The sequence below is a fragment of the Cavia porcellus genome, unplaced genomic scaffold (genome assembly GCF_034190915.1).
Source record: "Cavia porcellus strain 051 isolate PalLab524CR breed Dunkin Hartley unplaced genomic scaffold, mCavPor4.1 scaffold_3, whole genome shotgun sequence".
Lineage (NCBI taxonomy): Eukaryota > Metazoa > Chordata > Mammalia > Rodentia > Caviidae > Cavia > Cavia porcellus.
Window position 1 is genome coordinate 42,638,113 of NW_026947486.1, and position 18,910 is coordinate 42,657,022.

Here is an 18,910-nt window from a genome sequence, read left to right on the forward strand (position 1 = left end):
GGTTATTTGAAAAAATAAACAAAACTGATAAACCCCTAGCCAATCTTTTTCTAAAAAAGGAAAGAAAAACTCAAATTCATGCAATAAGAAATGAAAAGGATGAAATCACTACAGACCCTGTGGAAATAAAAATCATCAATACCTACTTCAAAAACCTCTCCTCTTGAAAGTTTGATAACACTGAAAAAATACACAGATGCCTGGAAGCATATGAATAACCAAAACTCAATCAAGAAGATATAAAATTGCTGAATAACCCAATTTCAGTTAATGAAATTGAAAATGTAGTTAGAACCTTACCAACCAAAAAAAAAAAAAAAAGCCCAAGTCCTGATGGATCCAGAGCTGAATTCTACAAGAAATTTCAGGAAGACTTAATGCCAACAATCCTCAAACTCTTCAACAAAATTGAAAGGGAACCAATTCTCTCCCTCATTCCTAAAAGCAAGCATTATCCTAATACCCAAACCAGAGAATGACCCAACAAAAAAAGAGCACTACACACCAAGCTCTCTTATGAACATAGATGACAAAATCCTAAAAAAAATTCTGGCAAACAGAATGGAGCAAGTCATCAAGAAGATTTTACATCATGATCAATTGGTATTCATCCCAGAAATGCATGAATGTTTTAACATATCCAAATCAATAAGCATAATACATCATATCAATAAAGCCAAAGATAAGAATCAGATGATCATCTCAATAGATGCATAAAAAGATTTTGATAAAATACAACACTCATTCATGATAAGAACCCTACAGAAAATCAGAATGGATGGGCTCTACCTCAATCTGATGAAAGCCATCTATGACATACTAAGAGCCAACATCGCATTCAATGGCCAAAACCTGAAAGCTTTCACTCTACAAATCAGGGAGAAGACAAGGCTGTCCACTATCTATACTACTCTTCAGTATAGTGTGGGAAATATTAGCCAAAGCAATTAGACAAGAGAGAGACAAAAAAGGAATAAAGATAGGAAAGGAAGAAGTTAAACTATCATTCTTTGCAGGTGATATGATACTGTATATAGAAAACTCCCAAACTCCATTGAAAGACATCTAGATGTAATAACCAAATTCAGTAATGGATACAAAGTTAATACTCAAAAATCAATAGCATTCATCTATGCAAATGACAAACTCACTGAGAGGGAAATAAGAGAAATCATACTCTTCACAGTAGCATTCAAAAAAATGAAATATTTAGAAATCATTGAAACAAAAGAAGTAAAAGGTCTATTCAGTGAAATTTAGAGTACTCTGAAAAAAGATATCAAATAGTGTCTCAGAAAATGAAAACACATTCCTTGTTCATGGATAAGGTGAACAAACATTGTGAAAATGGCCATTCTCCCAAAATTGTTATACAAATGTAATGCAATTAGAATCACTATTCCATTAGCATATCTCACAGATGTATAAAAATCATTCCTAATATTTATCTGGAACCAGAATAGACCTATAAAGTCAAAGGCAATTCTGGGCAACAAAGGCAGGGGAGGAGGCATCACAATTCCTGACTTGAAGTTGTACTACAAAGCTTCTGTGATAAAATCACCATGGTAGTGAAACAAAAACAGACCTGAAGATCAATGGAATAGATTAGAAGATACAACCACAAGTTCAAACACACTTAGCCACCTTATTTTTGACAAAGGGGCCAAACGCATTCCCTAGAAGAAAGATAGCATCTGTAATTAGTGATGCTGGAAAAACTGGCTTTCTAAATGCCAAAAATCAAAACTAGACCTATGCCTATCACCATGCACTAAACTGAAGTCAAAATCAATCAAATATCTAAATATTAAAACAGAAACACTAAATCTGCTGGAAGACAAAACAGGTACAAATCTTGAAATAGGGGACATCAAAGAATTCATGAACAAAAAATTAAACTGCATAGGAAATACTCCCTAGAATCAACAACTGGTATCTTATCTTATTAAAATGTTTTTGCATGTCAAAAGAAAATCTTCAATAAAGTAAGAAGAAAACCCACAAGTTGGGAAAAAATCTTAGTTAAGTGTCCCTCAAACAAAAGTCTTCTATCTAGAACATATAAAGAATTAAAAAAATTAAGCTCCCAAATTTCAAAGACCCAGTCCAAAATGGGCATCTGAGATGAATATACTTTCTCAAATGATGAAATACAAATGGAGAATAAATACATGAAAAAGTGTTCAACATCATTTGTCATTAGAGAAATGCAAATTAAAACAATACTGAGATTCCATCTCACCTTAGAAAGAAAGGCCAGGATCAAGAAAACCACCAATAACAAATGCTGGAGTGGTGGTGGAGGAAAAGGAATTCTTCTGCACTGTTGTTGGAGTGTACACTGGTGCAAGCACTGTAGCAATCAGTGTGGAATTTCTTCAAAAAGCTGAGATTGGAATTCTCATCTGACCCAGCTATTCCACTTCTGGGTATATTTCCAGAAGAACTGAAGACATTATACCACAGTGATACATGTGCACCCATGAATATAGAAGCACAATTTGTAGTAGCTAAATCTTAAAAATAACCCAAATGCCCATCAACTGAGGAATGAATAAAAAATTGTGGTGTTTTTATACAATGGGATACTACTCAGCTGTTAAGAAAGGCCGTGTTGAGGCTCTTATAAGTACATGAATGTGACTTGAGACCATACTCATAAATGAAGTAAATCAAATTCACACATGTAAATAACATACTGTCTTCCTATTGTAAGAAACAGAGTAAATAAGATACAAAATTTTCAATAAATATTGTGAAAGGATAAGAAACTGCTCACAGAGGAAAAAATAACTCAGAAAGGGAAAAGGAGAAAAGAAGGAAAGAAAAGAAATAACATATAAATTTGTATATATACCCTTAAGATGACTAAGATGATTGTACTGCTAATTGTATTAGTTCTTGGAACAAAACAGATAACATCCATGTGATTATAACAGTTTTGCATGACTATATCTTTTAATTCCAATAAGACTTTTAAAGATAACGATGCAAGCTACAAAATGTGCTATCTTCTTATCACCTTTTTTTTGAAAGCCTACATTTTTATTATTTTGGGCTCTTAGTTATAGTTATTTATTTGTTGTTTTATTTTTCCCTCTAATACAGAAAGGATAGATGTACATATATAGGCTTACATATGCCTAGAACTTCACCTAAAGGGTTTATAAGAACTGATTTTATTAAATGTGGTAATGAATAACTACGCTGAAGAAAATGAGACACCATGATAGCTACTGATGATTTCCTATCATTTTGATTTGGAAGTCAATAATGCTTTTATTCTTGGTTTTGATTGGTTTTGGTCTGTTTTCAACTATTTGATTTCAATATATATGAACATATAGACAGCTATTTTGAAGAAAACAAGAGACATTATGGTAGCCATTATTGATTTCCTACTGTCTGGTCTTGAAAGCCCTTAAGCCTGTCATTCTTGGTTTTTTTTTTTTGTTTGTTTGTTTGTTTTGTTTTTGCTTTTATACTATTTTGATTTGTATTGTTATTGTGTATAAAGGTATGGACAACTATTTTGAAGAAAACAAGAGACATTATGTAACACTGTTGATTTCTTATTGTTTTTTTTCTGAGATCCTGTATTATTTGAATTGTTTTACTCTGTTCTTTGTTCAGTTTGTTTTGCTTTACTTTATTTTATTCTCTTTAAAATAAAAAATGATATTTAAATTTGTATTCTATTTTGTTCCCCTTAATATTATTTTCTCAAAGTGCATTCAATTTCCTAAAGTTTACCTAAATGTATCCTTCTTGATGGCAGAATTGTATTCCATTGTATTTTATTTTATTTGCCCATTCATCTGTTGATGAATACATAGGCCACTTCCAAGATCTAGCCATTTTGGTTTGTGCTAGTGATGTAGGGGAATAAAACTCCTGACCTAATATATGTTGGATAGGAGTTGTGTTCTTTAAATTTGAAGAATGAATTTTAGGTAAATGGAAGTTAAGAGCAGAATGTATTTATTGACAGAAAGAATGCTTGTCTGAGAGAGAGAGAGAGAGAGAGAGAGAGAGAGAGAGAGAGAGAGAGAGACCCAAGTGGAACATAACTATGGTTAACCAATAAGATTAATTGTTAAGGTAAAATTGGTCAAGTCAGGGACAAATGGTGAAGCAAGTTGCATAGCAAGTGGGCAAAAGCAGTGACACTTCCTGCAGTGTATTGGGATGGTTGTTCCTCGCTTCCTGAATGTGATCCAAGCCCATTTAGAATATCAATCCCTGATGTTTATACTTAGGGTGTGGTTGCATTTGTTTTTCCTTTGTCTTGAGAACTGGCCTGCAGTAGGAGTTTTCTGTTTCCTCCACATTCACAAGATATCTGGTCCTCTGTGCAGGCACCCTTGAGGGCCTAACCCTGTCTGACTGCCTATATTTCTAACTCAGCTGCTTATAACACTAATATAGACATCAGTATGTGTGCTTCACTTTAATATGAAGTTTTTAACTCTTTAGGGAAGATACCCAGAAAAAGAATAGCAGGACCAGATGTAATTTGTATTTTTAGCTTTTTGAGAAATCTCCATATTGACTTGCATGTTGATTGCACTAGTTTACATTATACCCAACAATGTTTAAGGGATCCTTTCCTTCATTTTTATAGAGAACCTTTTCCCATCCTGTTATGGTCCAGAAAGCTTTAAAATTGTAATCTCAAGGAGAAGTTATTGGAATTCTAGTGAGTTAATTCCAATCCACCACTTCCAGTGCAACCCATGGTGAGAAGAAAGATACTGAGACATATATACTGTCACAGGGAGCCATGGAGCCCGAAGTCCAGCCAAGACAATGGTTCTTTGGAGCAAAGACCATGGCCTGAGTCCAGCCTGGTTTTATTCATTCTCCATAAAGGGAGTGGCTCAGGGATGGATAACAGTGAGAGTAGTGAGAAATATGTGACTGCCATGACTATCATGAGCTGGGCTAAGTAGGAGGTCTGAGATAACCTCTGCCATATACAGAGGGCAAGAAATGCAGAGAGAGCAATCTGCATAACAACTGAGGCACTAACTAATAATTTGGGGTCAGTGCTTCAGTTCAGATGTATAGTTCCTTTTGCCTTGGGAAGTCATTACCTCATTCTTGAGACTGGATCCCAGCCAACAGTTTGCAGCACAGCTCTCCATCCCACCCATTCATTCAGAGAGTCAGTAAGCAGGGTAACACTAACTTGCCACCTTGCTTCAGAGATAATACTTCAGCTCCTCAGCCAGCTAAATTTGCATTGCTTAAAGCCAGTTGAAGGGACAAAGATATATCCTAGAGAGCTCTGTAGATTTCAATACACGGAGATAGGGCCAAGTTTATCTAAAATGGATATAGTTGTTCTAGTTGTACTCTAAGAAAAATAGCTTCATTATATGTGTATTATAGCAAAACCTGTAACAAGGCTTACTGTATGTGTTTTTCCTTTTTCCTTCTGGGCAACCTAATTGATATGTTAAGCAATGCTCTTCTCTGTAAAGAATTGCAAAATCTCACCTAATTGATATGTTAACCAGTGTTGCCCTCTACAAACAACAGATGTGGTGCTAAAACAAACTAACAAGGGTTGTTAATCACTGTTAGACTTCTCTATTCTCCACTGAAGAAAACCAAGAAGTTTTCCTAATTTACACTTGTTTGAAGTAACTTGCTTGTGTGCAGGGAGACTTGCTTGTTAACATACCCTTACCTGACCTTGATCTCCCCAAGAAATGTAACCTCGTGTGCATATTTTCTGTTCTGTAATGCACTGTACTGTCTCCCTTCCCCCCTCACCTATCTATCTAGGCTAAGTTTCAATTTCCTGAAAGGCCATAAAAACTTTAGGTTTCTGGTGACCCCTTCCTGACCCGGTGGTGGTCTGTCATAAAATGTGCCTGTCATAAAATGTGCCAATTGTGCTGTTCTTAAGAAATGCTTAACTTCAAAGAAATTACAGGAAAATGTTATGGCTTAACCCCAACCAATGCTCTCCTTTTATTCTGTATGCAACAAAAGGGCTAAGTTTCAAATTCTTGTAAAAACTTAGGTTTCAGCTTCTTGTAACTTTCGACCCCTTTGCACCTGTTAGTGATAACGAGCTGTCCTGTGATAATTAACTTTCTACTTTCTTCTCCAAATGTTATTGCAGATGTGCTATTCCAAGATAATGCTTATCTGCAGGATGGGAGTAACTTAAAAGGCACCAAAGGCTCCAGAGGTTGTCAGAACTAAGTGGACAGCTTTACAGTTTCCAGATTTGGGTCAACAGTTTAATGGCTCTGTGGGTTTCTTTGTTTTTCCTCCCCCCTCTCTCCTGCTTTTTAAATCCCCTTCCTTCAGTCTCTGGCATGTCACTCAATGGGCAAAAAATATCCGGACTGCTAGACACAGGAGCAGACCGCTCTATTATAGCTGAAAAGGACTGGCCACTAACCTGGCCTACCCAGACGGCACAACAAACACTGCAAGGCTTGGGATCAGTTCATGCACCTAAAATTAGTAGTCAGATAATTAAATGGGAAGACAATGAGGGACACTCAGGAGAATTCATACCCTATGTTCTCCAGCTTCCAGTTACCCTATGCGGGAGAGAAGTGCTCTCTGCCCTAGACTTGACCTTGTGCAATGAATATTCTCACACAGCCAGGAGAATTCTTAAAAATCAAGGGTATGAACCAGGCAAAGGATTAGGCAAAGACCTGCAAGGAAGGCCTTTCCCCATCCAGGCACAACCAGGTGCTCAGAGGCAAGGTTTGGGTTTTTAGTGGGGGTCACTGACTCGGCTTCTGCCCCTCTCAAATTGACATGGGTCTCTAATGACCCCATTTGGATAAATCAGTGGCCCCTACCACGAGATAAAGCAGAAGCTGCATCCAAACTTATTCAAGAGCAATTAAAGTTAGGCCATATCCAACCCTCAACATCACCCTGGAATACTCCCATTTTTGTAATAAAGAAAAGGTCAGGCCAATGGCGGCTCCTACATGATTTAAGAGCCATAAACGCTCAAATGCAGATAATGGGCCCAGTACAACGGGGCTTACCATTATTGACAGCCCTACCACAAGACTGGCCTACTATTGTCATTGATATTAAAGATTGCTTTTTCTCCATCCCACTACATCCAGAGGACACCCACAGATTCGCGTTTACCCTGCCCACAGTAAACCAAGAGGGCATAGATATGAGATATGAGTGGACAGCTTTACCCCAAGGAATGAAAAATAGTCCCACCATGTGTCAGTTATTTGTGAATAAGGCTCTAGACCCCATTAAGAAAAAACACCCGCATGTCAAATGTATTCATTATATGGACAACATCCTCCTTACCCATAGGTCACAAGCTGAATTAGATGCAGCATTCATCACCATGACACAAGCCCTAAGGTGGCATGGATTAGTCATGGCCCCAGAAAAGATTCAAAAGGGTACAATTCAATCCTTTTTGGGCACAGTTATCCGTCCGGACCACATATCCCCCCAAAAAATACATCTTAGAACTGATCAGATAAAAACACTTAATGATTTGCAAAAATTCGTGGGAGATATCAACTGGCTCAGATCCTTTCTGAACATACCCAATAGTGAACTGCGAGCCTTGTATGATCTGCTGAAAGGGGATAATAATCTGTTGTCACCCAGACTTCTGACCCCTGAGGCTCGAGAATCCATTGGCTCAGTGGAGCGAGCCCTTCAGAAGGCTACCCTTCAGAGGGCTGCCCCGGGAGTCCAAATTTTGCTGTGCATTCTGCAATCTGCTTCTCAACCCACTGCTTTACTTATGCAACAGCAACCATTATTGTGGATCCACCCAAGAATGTCACCAGCCAAAAACATCAGCTATTATCCAGAAATGGTGGCGGATCTAGCGCTACTAGGTGTTAAACTATGTATGCAACACTTCGGTCACCCACCTCACTCCATTAAGGTTCCCTATACCCGACAACAGATTGAAATACTGGTGTCCTGTGTAAACTCCTGGACTATCCTCAGGTGCACCTATGAAGGATCTATAGATAACCAATACCCCAATAACCCCATCTTGCATTTTGTGAAAGAACACCCAGTAATCTTCCCGAAGCTCACATCATCAAAACCCATTCCTCACGCACTTACTATATTCACTGATGGGTCAAAAACAGGCGTTGGTGCCTACCTTGTGCAAGGTCACCAACCGGTAGTTGTCCAATTCGCACCTGATCAACCTCAACTAACAGCTAAAAATCATCATAGAAGTGTTTAAACAGTACCCACAATCTTTCAATCTGCTCTCTGACTCACATTATGTTGTCAACGCTTTACAAGTGTTGGAAGTTTCGGGCCCAATTAGGGAATCCTCTAAAGCCCATGCTCTTTTCCTAGAGCTCCGCACACTTATTCTAAACAGGACTGCACCATTCTTCGCTGCCCACATTCGCGCGCACACTTCCCTTCCTGGACCATTAGCTCTCGGGAATGCCATGGTCGACGTGGCTACTCGCCCTCTTAACATCCTTCTGTCAGCCATAGAGCAGGCCTCAGAGTTCCACACACGGTTTCATGTAAATGCTCGCACTCTGCAGAATAGGTTTCGGCTCACTCGGGAGCAGGCTAGACAGATAGTGCGAGACTGTCCCACGTGTGTCACTAGTCATGTGGCGCCCTCTTGTGGCGTTTGTCCGCGCGGTCTCCTCCCAGGACACATTTGGCAAATGGATGTTATTCACATCCCAGAATTTGGAAATCTCAAGTATGTGCATGTCTCCGTCGACACCTGCTCACAAGTGATGTTCGCCTCCCTTGAGACAGGTGAACAGGCCCGACATGTCATTCAACATTGCCTGGCGGCATGGGCTGCCTGGGGACAACCCAAGCAGTTAAAAACAGACAACGGCCCTGCTTACACCAGCAAGTCATTTTCTGACTTCTGCCAAAAAATGCAGGTGTCCCTCAGACATGGAATCCCCTATAATCCTCAGGGCCAAGGCATAGTTGAGCGTGCTCATCAAACCCTCAAGTCTATTCTGTTTAAACAAAAGGAGGGTATTGCCCAGGGCATGACACCTAGGGCCAGACTAAATCTTGCCCTCTTCACTTACAATTTTGTAAACATCAACCCACAAGGATCCACGCCAGCACAGCTACATGCCAACCCTGTCGCACCCAAACATGGTTGGGTACGCTGGAAAGACCTCCTGCATGGGGTGTGGAGAGGCCCCAGCCCAGTACTTAGTTGGGCGAGAGGGGTGGTCTGTATCTTCCCGCAGGAAGAAGGCAGCGAACCTGTCTGGGTCCCGGAACGCCTGATACGTCCCTGCAAACCACCAGACCCCGACCCAGAGGAAACGTCAACCACAGAACAGGGGAACCAACAGGAGCTTCACAAGCCAGACCAAGCAAGTACACCCACAACTCCCATTAACTATGGCACCTTGGCCAACTCCCCTGGTTAGTAGCCTCCTTTTCCCTTCCTTCTTGCATCTCGTACGGTCCTTGCAGCCAATGACTTTTCTAAATTGCTCCACCGCAACCTGTTATATGTTATAATGTTGGGATAACAGTGCACTTTCAGCTGTTGTTATGCAGGTACTCCAGTTCGCACTGATTCCAGTTATGGCGGACTCAGACGAGTTTCCTGTGATCCAGCTCAGGCCAACTCTCCAATTGGCTTTCATAAAGGAATGGGCAGGAATAGGGGCTCTGGCTACCATGACTACACTTGCCGCATTCGGCAGTCTACTTCTGCTCTGTCGGATTCACAGACAAAGGAATAGGGACAAAGTATCAAACAAGCATTGCTGATCTTGGAATCTGGTCAAAGCCCGGCAGCATGGCTCGCCATGCTGTGACGCAGGTGTGGAGCAAAGCATCGCAGGGGGTGTCGTCCTTGGCCAGGAGACACCCCGGTCCCCATGTTGGTGAGCATGTGGGTTGGGCTCATAAAACAGATTTCCCGCCCCCTCCAAAAGAGCACCAATGAGTAGTGAGGCACTGTCATGACTGCAGCGTGACACCTCACGAGGGGCACCGACCTCTGGAGACCCTGCGTCAGTTATAAAGAAAGGGGGAGATGTTGGGCGCAGGCGCTCAACATACCATACCCCACCCGGGACTAAGGACCACGCCAGCTTCTGCAATGCGCTACGTCCCTCTTTAAATTAGCCAACCCGTGCGCACCCCGCACTCACTCTGTACTCTGTGGCAACTCCTAATTGGCCACAGCTGGATATAGTAGCCAGAGCCTACATCCCATTCCCGCCCTGCTTCCTTGTGGCAGCCTGTGATTGGTCACAGCCAAATATATAAACCAGAGCCCGCGAAAATAAACTAGCAGTTAACTGTCATCCACAAAAGCGTTTCCTGTCTTCTGTTTCGTTGGAGCTGTGCCGGTCACACTATATTTGTATAATAGCAATATCTGTAACTTGGCCTTACTGTATATGTGTTTTTCCCTTCCTCCTCTGGATGACCTAATTGATGTGTTAATCAATGCTCTCCTTGTAAAAAATTGTAAAATCTTACATAATTGATATGTTAACCATTGCTGCCCTCTACAAATAACAGATGTGGTGCTAAAGTAAGGTAACTAAGGTTGTTAATTGCTCTTAGACTTCTCTATTCTTTGCTGAGGGAAAACAGGATTTCTTCTTATATAAACTTGCTTGTATGCATGGGGACTTGCTTGTTAGCACAACCCTTACCTGATCTTGCTCTTCCCAAGACATGTAATCACCGTGTTTCTGTTTTGTAGTGTGCCACACCCCATCCCCCTCCTTACATTGTGTGACCAGCAGCTGTTTGTGGATTTACAAGATAGAAGTGCTGACTTTTAGCTGTCAGGGGCACAGTCTCCAAATTGTCTCCTGGAGGCTGTGTCATCAGGCCTGGCCCAAAATAAAGCCTTTGCTCCCTAAATTTTAATTTCTTGCTTCCTTGGATTTTATTCCGAGGTCCGAGTTATCACACTTTGTTGTTTTTAAAGTATCTCTGAATATATAGTCAACTGCATCTGCCTTATCTTCTAGTTTTGACACTCTGTCCTCACACAGATCATTTCTGCTGCCCATAGATTCGAAGAATGTTTTATTTCCTGGATTTCTGTTTGATATATTTTTGTGAACTCTAATTCTTTAATCAGTTTAGTCAGTTACATCCTATGTCATTTTGTTTAGTTCAGCTGACTTTTAAAAGTATTTATTATTATATTTTTACAATATAGTGTTTGCATATATTATAGAGAAATGGTACATGTACACAATGCACCTCAATTTCTCCCTTCCATATAATTTCCATTTATTTCCCCAGGATCAGATTCATTTATTTATCTTGTAACTTATAATATTACAGGCAGCTGAGCTAGTTAGAAATATTATGGGCAGTCAGACAAGCATAGGCCCTTGAATTAGCTGGCACAGAGGACCAAATATCTTGTGACTTTGGAGGAGACACACATCTCTTGCTGTGTGCAAAATCTCAGGATAGAAGGCAAAACAAATGCAACCACACCCTAAACTATAAACCTTAAAGATTAGGTATGGATCAGCTTTAGAAGCCAGGAGCCACCATGCCAAACCCCTACATAAACAGTCATTGATCTGTAAGAATGCTTATTTGCTACATGACTCACTTTCCCATTTGTCCCTGATTTGGTCAATTTTACCTGAACAATTAAACTTATTGGTTGACCATAGCTCTGTCCCACCTCATGGTCATCTAATGTGTGAGTTCCCAGTTTTTCCCACCTGAGACTCAGCTCATAGTTTTACTCTATAACAATCCCTAGAAAATGCAGAATCTTGGGCAACCTGCTCAGGAACCATTCTGTCTCTCTCAGACAGAGGCTTTCTTTCTCTCAATAAATACTTTTGCTCTTAACCCCTGTTGTTCCTAAAATTCATTCTTCAATTTTAGAAAATAAAAACTCATACTGGACATATAGTAGGTCAGGAGTTTCATTTCCCTATATCAATAATAAAGTTATATCATATGCACAGATTAATAATCACACTATCAAAAATCATATAAAACATATGGCAATGATAATAAATCAAAGGATACTTTTAGATGTATTACCCATGATGGATTATTAAAATTTTTCTTTTTTCCTCTTATCTGTCTTTTGTATCAAACTTTATTAATAAATTGAGTTTCTAATATGAGATAAATCATGTGATGTTTAAGTTTGTGAGTCTGATTTGCTTCAATTAATATTATGGTCAATAGGTACAACCATTTTTCTTACAAATTACTCAAGTTTATCCTTTTATATGGTGCTACATTGTGAATAAATGCAACATTTTTGTTATATCTATTTATCTGTTGATGGACATATAGGCTGTTTTCAATATTTAGATACTATGACTTGCACTTATATAAGAATATGTATGTATGCACACATCACTGTGTTAGGATATCTTTTAACACTTTCAAGAAGATAGACAAGATACCTAGAAGGGGAATAGATAGGTCAAGTGAAAATTTTATTTTCTTTATTTCTATTTTAATTTTTGGATTTCTTTTCCTAGATTTAGATCTCCACATATATTTGGATAGTGGTTGTATCAATTTACAACCCCATCAGTAATGCATCAGTGTTCCTTTTTCTCCATAGCCTTGCTAGCATTTGCTATTGGTTGAATTCTTTTTTTTTTGTCATTTTCATTTTTATTGGTGCCAGGGATTGAACTCACGACTGCCTGCTTGCAAGGCAGGCGCTTATGCCATTGAGCTAAATCGCCAGCTCCTATTTGTTGAATTCTTGAAAATAACCATTGTTTTTGGTGTAAGATGGAATCACAGTGCTGCTTTAATTTGTATTTCTCTAATGGCAAGTGATATTGAACATTTTTTCATGTATTTATTGACTTTCTGTTTCTTTACTTGAGAAGTACTACTAGTTTTGAGCCTCTTTTTGGACTCAATCTTTAAGTTTAAGGAGTCTAATCATTTTGAGTTCTTTCTACATATTATCCTTTCTCTGAGGAATAGCTGGCAGTTTTCCCCATTTTATAGGTTGTCTTTTAACTGTGTTGGTGGTTTCCTTTGCTTTGCAGAAGCTTCTTAACTTGATGTGATCCTGTTATGGCTTGCATCAAGATGTCTCCAAAAGCATCCTATGCTTATAGATGAGGTTTTTGGAGGTAGCTAGATGTAGGGTGCATGAATGTGGATTAAGGTATAAGACTGAGATTAAGGTGTAGATAATGGAAGCCCCAACCTAGGTGTGGGCAACACCAATTAATTTTCTTGTAGTCTGGATGGAATAAAAAGGGACAGAAAGAAGCCAGGTCACTGCTACTACTACTTGATACCTCATTGATTCCTACATATTTTGGCATGCACTGTTTGTCCTAAGAAATTCCACCCCACCTTGGAGCCAGTGAACTATGCACTGAAACCTGTACAAATTGTGAAATGAAATAAAATTTCACTCCATTGATTTTGGATGTCAGGTACCTTGTCTCATCAAAAAGAAAAGTAATAAAGGCAGGTACATTTTAGCACCAGGAGTGGGGTTGTTGCTTTGATATTTCCTGGCCCTGGGGTTTAAGAGCCTATTGAACTTGCTTGGGAGAAGAGCATAGAAAGATTTGAATATACTAGCTGGAGAAGTGGCTCTGAAATGTCCTAAGTTGATCTTGATGGGAGACTCTGGTCAAATCTCAGAAGACCAGAATGCTGATAGAAATCCTACTGGCAAAGAATAAGCTAAGGAGGTTTCAGTAAGGAAAAAAGACTGTATTGGCTGCTGCTGGAGTCTAGACCAAGTGTGTTGTGCTCTAGGAGAAATATTGTCTGCAATTTTCTCTTGTCCAGAGTGTTTGCCTGAGACTGAGATTAAGGGCAGTGGACTAATTTTGTGGAAGAAATTTCAGGGAAGTTTAACGTTGAGGTGGTGGTGTGGCTATCATTGAGATTTTTAAATCCAGATTTGTGTTGAGAACCAAGAGGAAAGGATCCACCAAAATTATTTTAAAGGTTTTGAGTTTGGCCAGAAAAAATGTTCCATTAAAGTTACAGTATTCAAAGATGGACCAGAAGAGCACTTGAGTTCTGAAAAAGAACAGGAAAATAGAAAAGGCCACCTGAAAGTATCACAAGAGCCAGCAGGACTTTAACCTTTGCAGCCTAAAAATTGCTAGGCTGAAAGGGTTTTCTTTGAGAAGAGAATCCCAGAGCACCATGTTCATAGTACTCAGTGATGCAGGTACTGAACTGCTACAGACAAGAGAGAAGAAGGCCTGCTGCTGCTTCAGCTGTTGACAGACCATGCCATCATCCATATAGTGTGTGTTTTAGATGGGTGCAGAATGCAAGAGTTATGGGCTCACGAAGGCTTCCTGATTTAAGAAGATGGCCTGGGAGGCCAGCCATTATGCCCCTGAGAGAAAAGTGTGTAAGGCTGTGAGTGTGAAGAAGACAAAGTTGGAGTGTAGACCCCAGAAAGTTTTAGAGCCAGGAATATGAATCATCTGAGGAAAACTTCAAGGCATGAGCAAAGATAGCCAAAGACAGAAGCCTTTAGAACTACAACTACCAGCAGTGTTGAGTGGTGGATCCACCCAAGCCTTTTGGAGTTCACATGTTTCACACATTGCACTGGATGCTAGACATGAATTTAATGTTTGCCTTTTTTGAATTTGGACTTCCTTTGGTTCCATTCCTTTTTATTTCACTATTTATACCTTTTGGAATGTAAATATTTATCCCCTGCCATTGTATGCCAAAAGTGTTTAACATTCTTTTCATTTTTCAACAGCTTGCACCTAACACTTTGACTAAATCTCAGAGGAGACTTTGGACTTGGACTTTTAGCAATGCTGAAACTAGGATTTTGGCAAGTCTTAAAGATGGACTAAATGCCCTTTATGATAAAGGAATGCACATGAGTCTTTTAGCGGCCAGGGTTGAAATATTATGGTTTGTATCTAGATGTTTCCACAAAGTCTAAGGCACTCACATGTGGGGCTTGGCCAAGGTGGCTGAATGTAAGGTTGCAAACGTGGATTGAAGGATGATACTGGAATTAAATTTATGAATGATGGAAGCCCCAACCTGGGTGTGGATGACACCAATCAAAATAAGATCATAGTCTGTATGGAATATAAAGAGATAGAAAAAAGTTAGGCTCATGCTTGCTGCATTGGTGCCTCCTGCCTGCTTTGTCATGCACTGTTCGTCCTATGTAGTATCACTCTGCCATGCCACCCTGGGTTGGATCCAGCTAACTATGGACTGAAATATCTATACATTGTGAGCTGAAATAATCCCTCAGTTAAGATTTAGATTTTGGGGATTTTGTTTCAACAGTGAGAAAACTAACTAAGGACAATTCCACTTGTTGGTTCTTGGTATTATACCATGTGAATTTGGGGTTTTGTTTGGAAAGTCTTTACTTACATTTTTGTCTTCAAGAGTTTTACATGTTTGTATCCAGAAGATTGTTTATATGTTAATTTTGTGATCTCTGATGTATTACAATTTTAGTTTGGTGCATGGTGAGAAATATTGGCCTAGGATTAATCTTCAGCATATGAATAGCCATTTTTTGCAGCACTATTTGTTAAAGATAATTTCTCTGTCATATACTGAAGAGAATTGACCACTTTTTCAAAGACAATGAAACTGAACAAGAGTAGAGAGTTGATTATTTTATTTTCTTATTTTAAAGAGAATAAGCCGAAAGAAATCAAAACAAAACAGAGGGGAGTATCAAAATGGTGGCTTGCTAGGGGATCAGGGGAAGAGTCTCTCTGCAGAAATCATACTAGAAGCTAGAATATGACAACATGGAGAGGGCTAGACAAATTGATAACGATTCTTATTGACCAAGACAGTGCAGCTGGAGGATTTAAAGTCGTGCTGAGACCGTGAACACTGATAATGGGAGGCTGCAAATCCTGCGCCTTTAGTAAACAAACTGACCCATGGACCCAGCAGGAAAAGCTGTGTTGGCTTTTGGTGACTGCAGGAAACTGAGACCCGGGACTCCGAGTAGCAGCCAGGACTGCACCGCTGCACCAGAGGTGATCATAAAAGGCTCTGGAGTTCCAAACCAAACACTGCACAGATTTCTGACCATTCTGCGCTGTGCCAGGAGTGCACGATGTGCACCATTCCGCGCTGTGCCAGGAGTGCGGAAAAGGTGTGCAGCTTGGTGTGCAGTGGACCCAGGATGAGGACCTGCACCAGACTCTGGTGAGTACTGGGAACCCCGCGGCTGCTGGGGTTGGCCAGAGAACATCTTGGAACTCGACAGTGCCCGCCACCACGGGGACATCAATAACACAGAGTCTGGTGGCAGACATCTTAGTGTTGGGCAGAAACTACAGCTCAGTGACATCACTGGGTCCCCCTGTAGGGAGGGCTGGTGGAAGACATCTTGAAATTGGGCAGAGCCTGAGTACATGCTGGCTTCAGCTTCATACAGAGAACTAGTGGGAGACATCTTGGATTTGGGCAGATCTGCTGTTCTGGTGCTCCTGTCACAGACAGGTCTTGAAGAGAACAGCTGGGATTTGGGCAGAACCCTGTGCCATAGTGACATTAGTCAGCTGCTTCTGGTACAAAGAGAACTGGCAGGAGCTACTGGGGCTAAACCAAGCCTCTGCTTGGGGCCCAATAAGCAGATACAAAATAGTCACAACTCAGTGACATCCAGAAAGTACAGCCTAATTTACGGATTAACTGGCACAGAGGCTGGAGACTAGCCTGTACCGCCCCTACATCTCAGCCTACCCCAGATAACAGCAAACTGGGGAGGACAGTAAAAACTCAAGTCAGCATGCTTCTGAAAGGCCCTAAGCAATTCGGAGAGGGCCAGAGAACCCCAGGACAGTCTGAAAGAAACCAGAAACTTGACAAGAGATTAAAAAAAAATCTCCAGCTGCCCAACATGAGAAAATAAGTCCAGGAGAAGTAAACACTGAAGAGAACAAGCACAGTAACCATCCATTGCTCGACACAGCATCAGTCGAAATTAAAAAGTACCTTTATGATCTCATGGATGAATTTAAAACTGTACTCCTGATCCAAGTGAGGCAAGATATAAAGAGATTAATTAAAGAAATGACAAGCCCTGCCCAAGAGAACACAGATGGAAGAACTGAGGAAATCAGAAAAGAAAGAGAAACTTCTGAAGAAGAATTTAAACATAACTTAGAATGCATGAAACAGATCCAAAGAGAATACCAGGAAACTAAAAACTCCATTGAACACTAGCAAAATGCCTTGACAGAAACTAAAGACAGCCTTCTGAAACTTGAAAAAAGATTTATGGCATATGATGGTGAAAGAAAAAGCCTCTTAAATATAACAAGGAACCAGAAAGAAGCAATTCAAAAACTGGAAGATGACAAAAAGATACATAACATAAGAATAAAGAATGTGAGTGAGGAAGCAGGAGCAACCAAAAATGAAATACAAAGAATATTCACAGATATATTAAAGCAAAATTTCCCAAGTATAGCAAAAACAAATGATATCCAGATAAATGGCATACAGAACACCAGCTACCTACAACCAAAACAGATCTATGCCTAGACATATAATAATCAAGATTCCAGAAATCCACCAAAAGAAAAGAATATTAAAAGCAGCCAGAGAAAAGATGCAGATTACCTACAATGGGAAAACTATCAAAATAACAGCAGACTTATCAACACAAACTCTTAAGTCAAGAAGGGATTGGGGAGAAATATTCCAAGTCCTGAAAGAAAATAATATGCAACCAAAGTTCATATACCCATCAAAACCCTTTCTCAAAATTAATGAAGAAATAAGATACTTTCAAGACAAGGAGGAACTGTGGGAGTTCATGGCCACCAATCCAACCCTACAGAGAGTGCTAAAGGACATTACAGAGAAAGAGAGGAAGAGATACCAGGATTCCAGCAACAGTGGCAGAGAGGCCTCAGTGAATGGGGCAGACAATCGAATGAGGGAATAAGGTGGACAAATTATAGCAGAAAAGTGGAGTAGCAGCCATAAGGCAGAGACGATAAGCTATAGTTTTTAGTATAGACAGCTCTGAAACTATATAAAAAAAGGCAGAAGTCATTGTTAATGGTGTATAATGATTTAAAAGACACAGTAGTCCTATTGCCATATTTAGTTTGAATTTAATTTGTTCTGGTCTGTCCACTCATGTCAGATTTGAGGACACAGACATCTTGACCCAAAAATAGCAGGTTATACCATGGTAACTATCCTAACTTTCCTATTAACTTAAACTGAAATCCTGTATTACTTACATTGTCTTACTATGACTGATCTTAATTGAATCTGAATCATAAGACTATGGGTTGGCCTTGGCTGATTTTATTTGAAATTGGTATGCTTGTTAGTATCAACCCTAAAAGTGGAGGCAACTACTCTGAGGATGACAAGATGTAAAGGATATCCATATGGGTATTAATTAGTAACAGCTCTCAAATCCTACAATGCTGTCAAAGTTAAGTTTTTATAAAAATAGGTGATACTATGTTTAACTATAATAAGCCAGTGTTGTGGACAAATCTATTGAAAATAACAAGAGAAAACATAGTAACTACGGAAGATCATCTATATTGTGGTCTTATATGTCTTATCCATCTCATGTTTTTCTAGGAAATTGTTTTGCTGTCTTGCTATGACTTGGTATTCCCTATAATACAGAGAGGATAGATATATATGTAGAAATTCACACATGGGTTTTTTTTAAAATTATTTATGGGAACAGATTATATAATGCAAGATGTAAGGTACAGATACTCTGAGGAAGAGACGCTGAGAAACCCGAGGCTTATTTTGTAGCATTATTATATAAATTCTAGCAATCTATTGTTCACTGATTAGAATGACATTGGACTGGTTTCTTGAGTTCAATTTTAGCATATGTAGAGATGGGGACAGCTATCACAAAGAGAATGAGAGACACGATGTTAGTTACGATTGTCTTCCC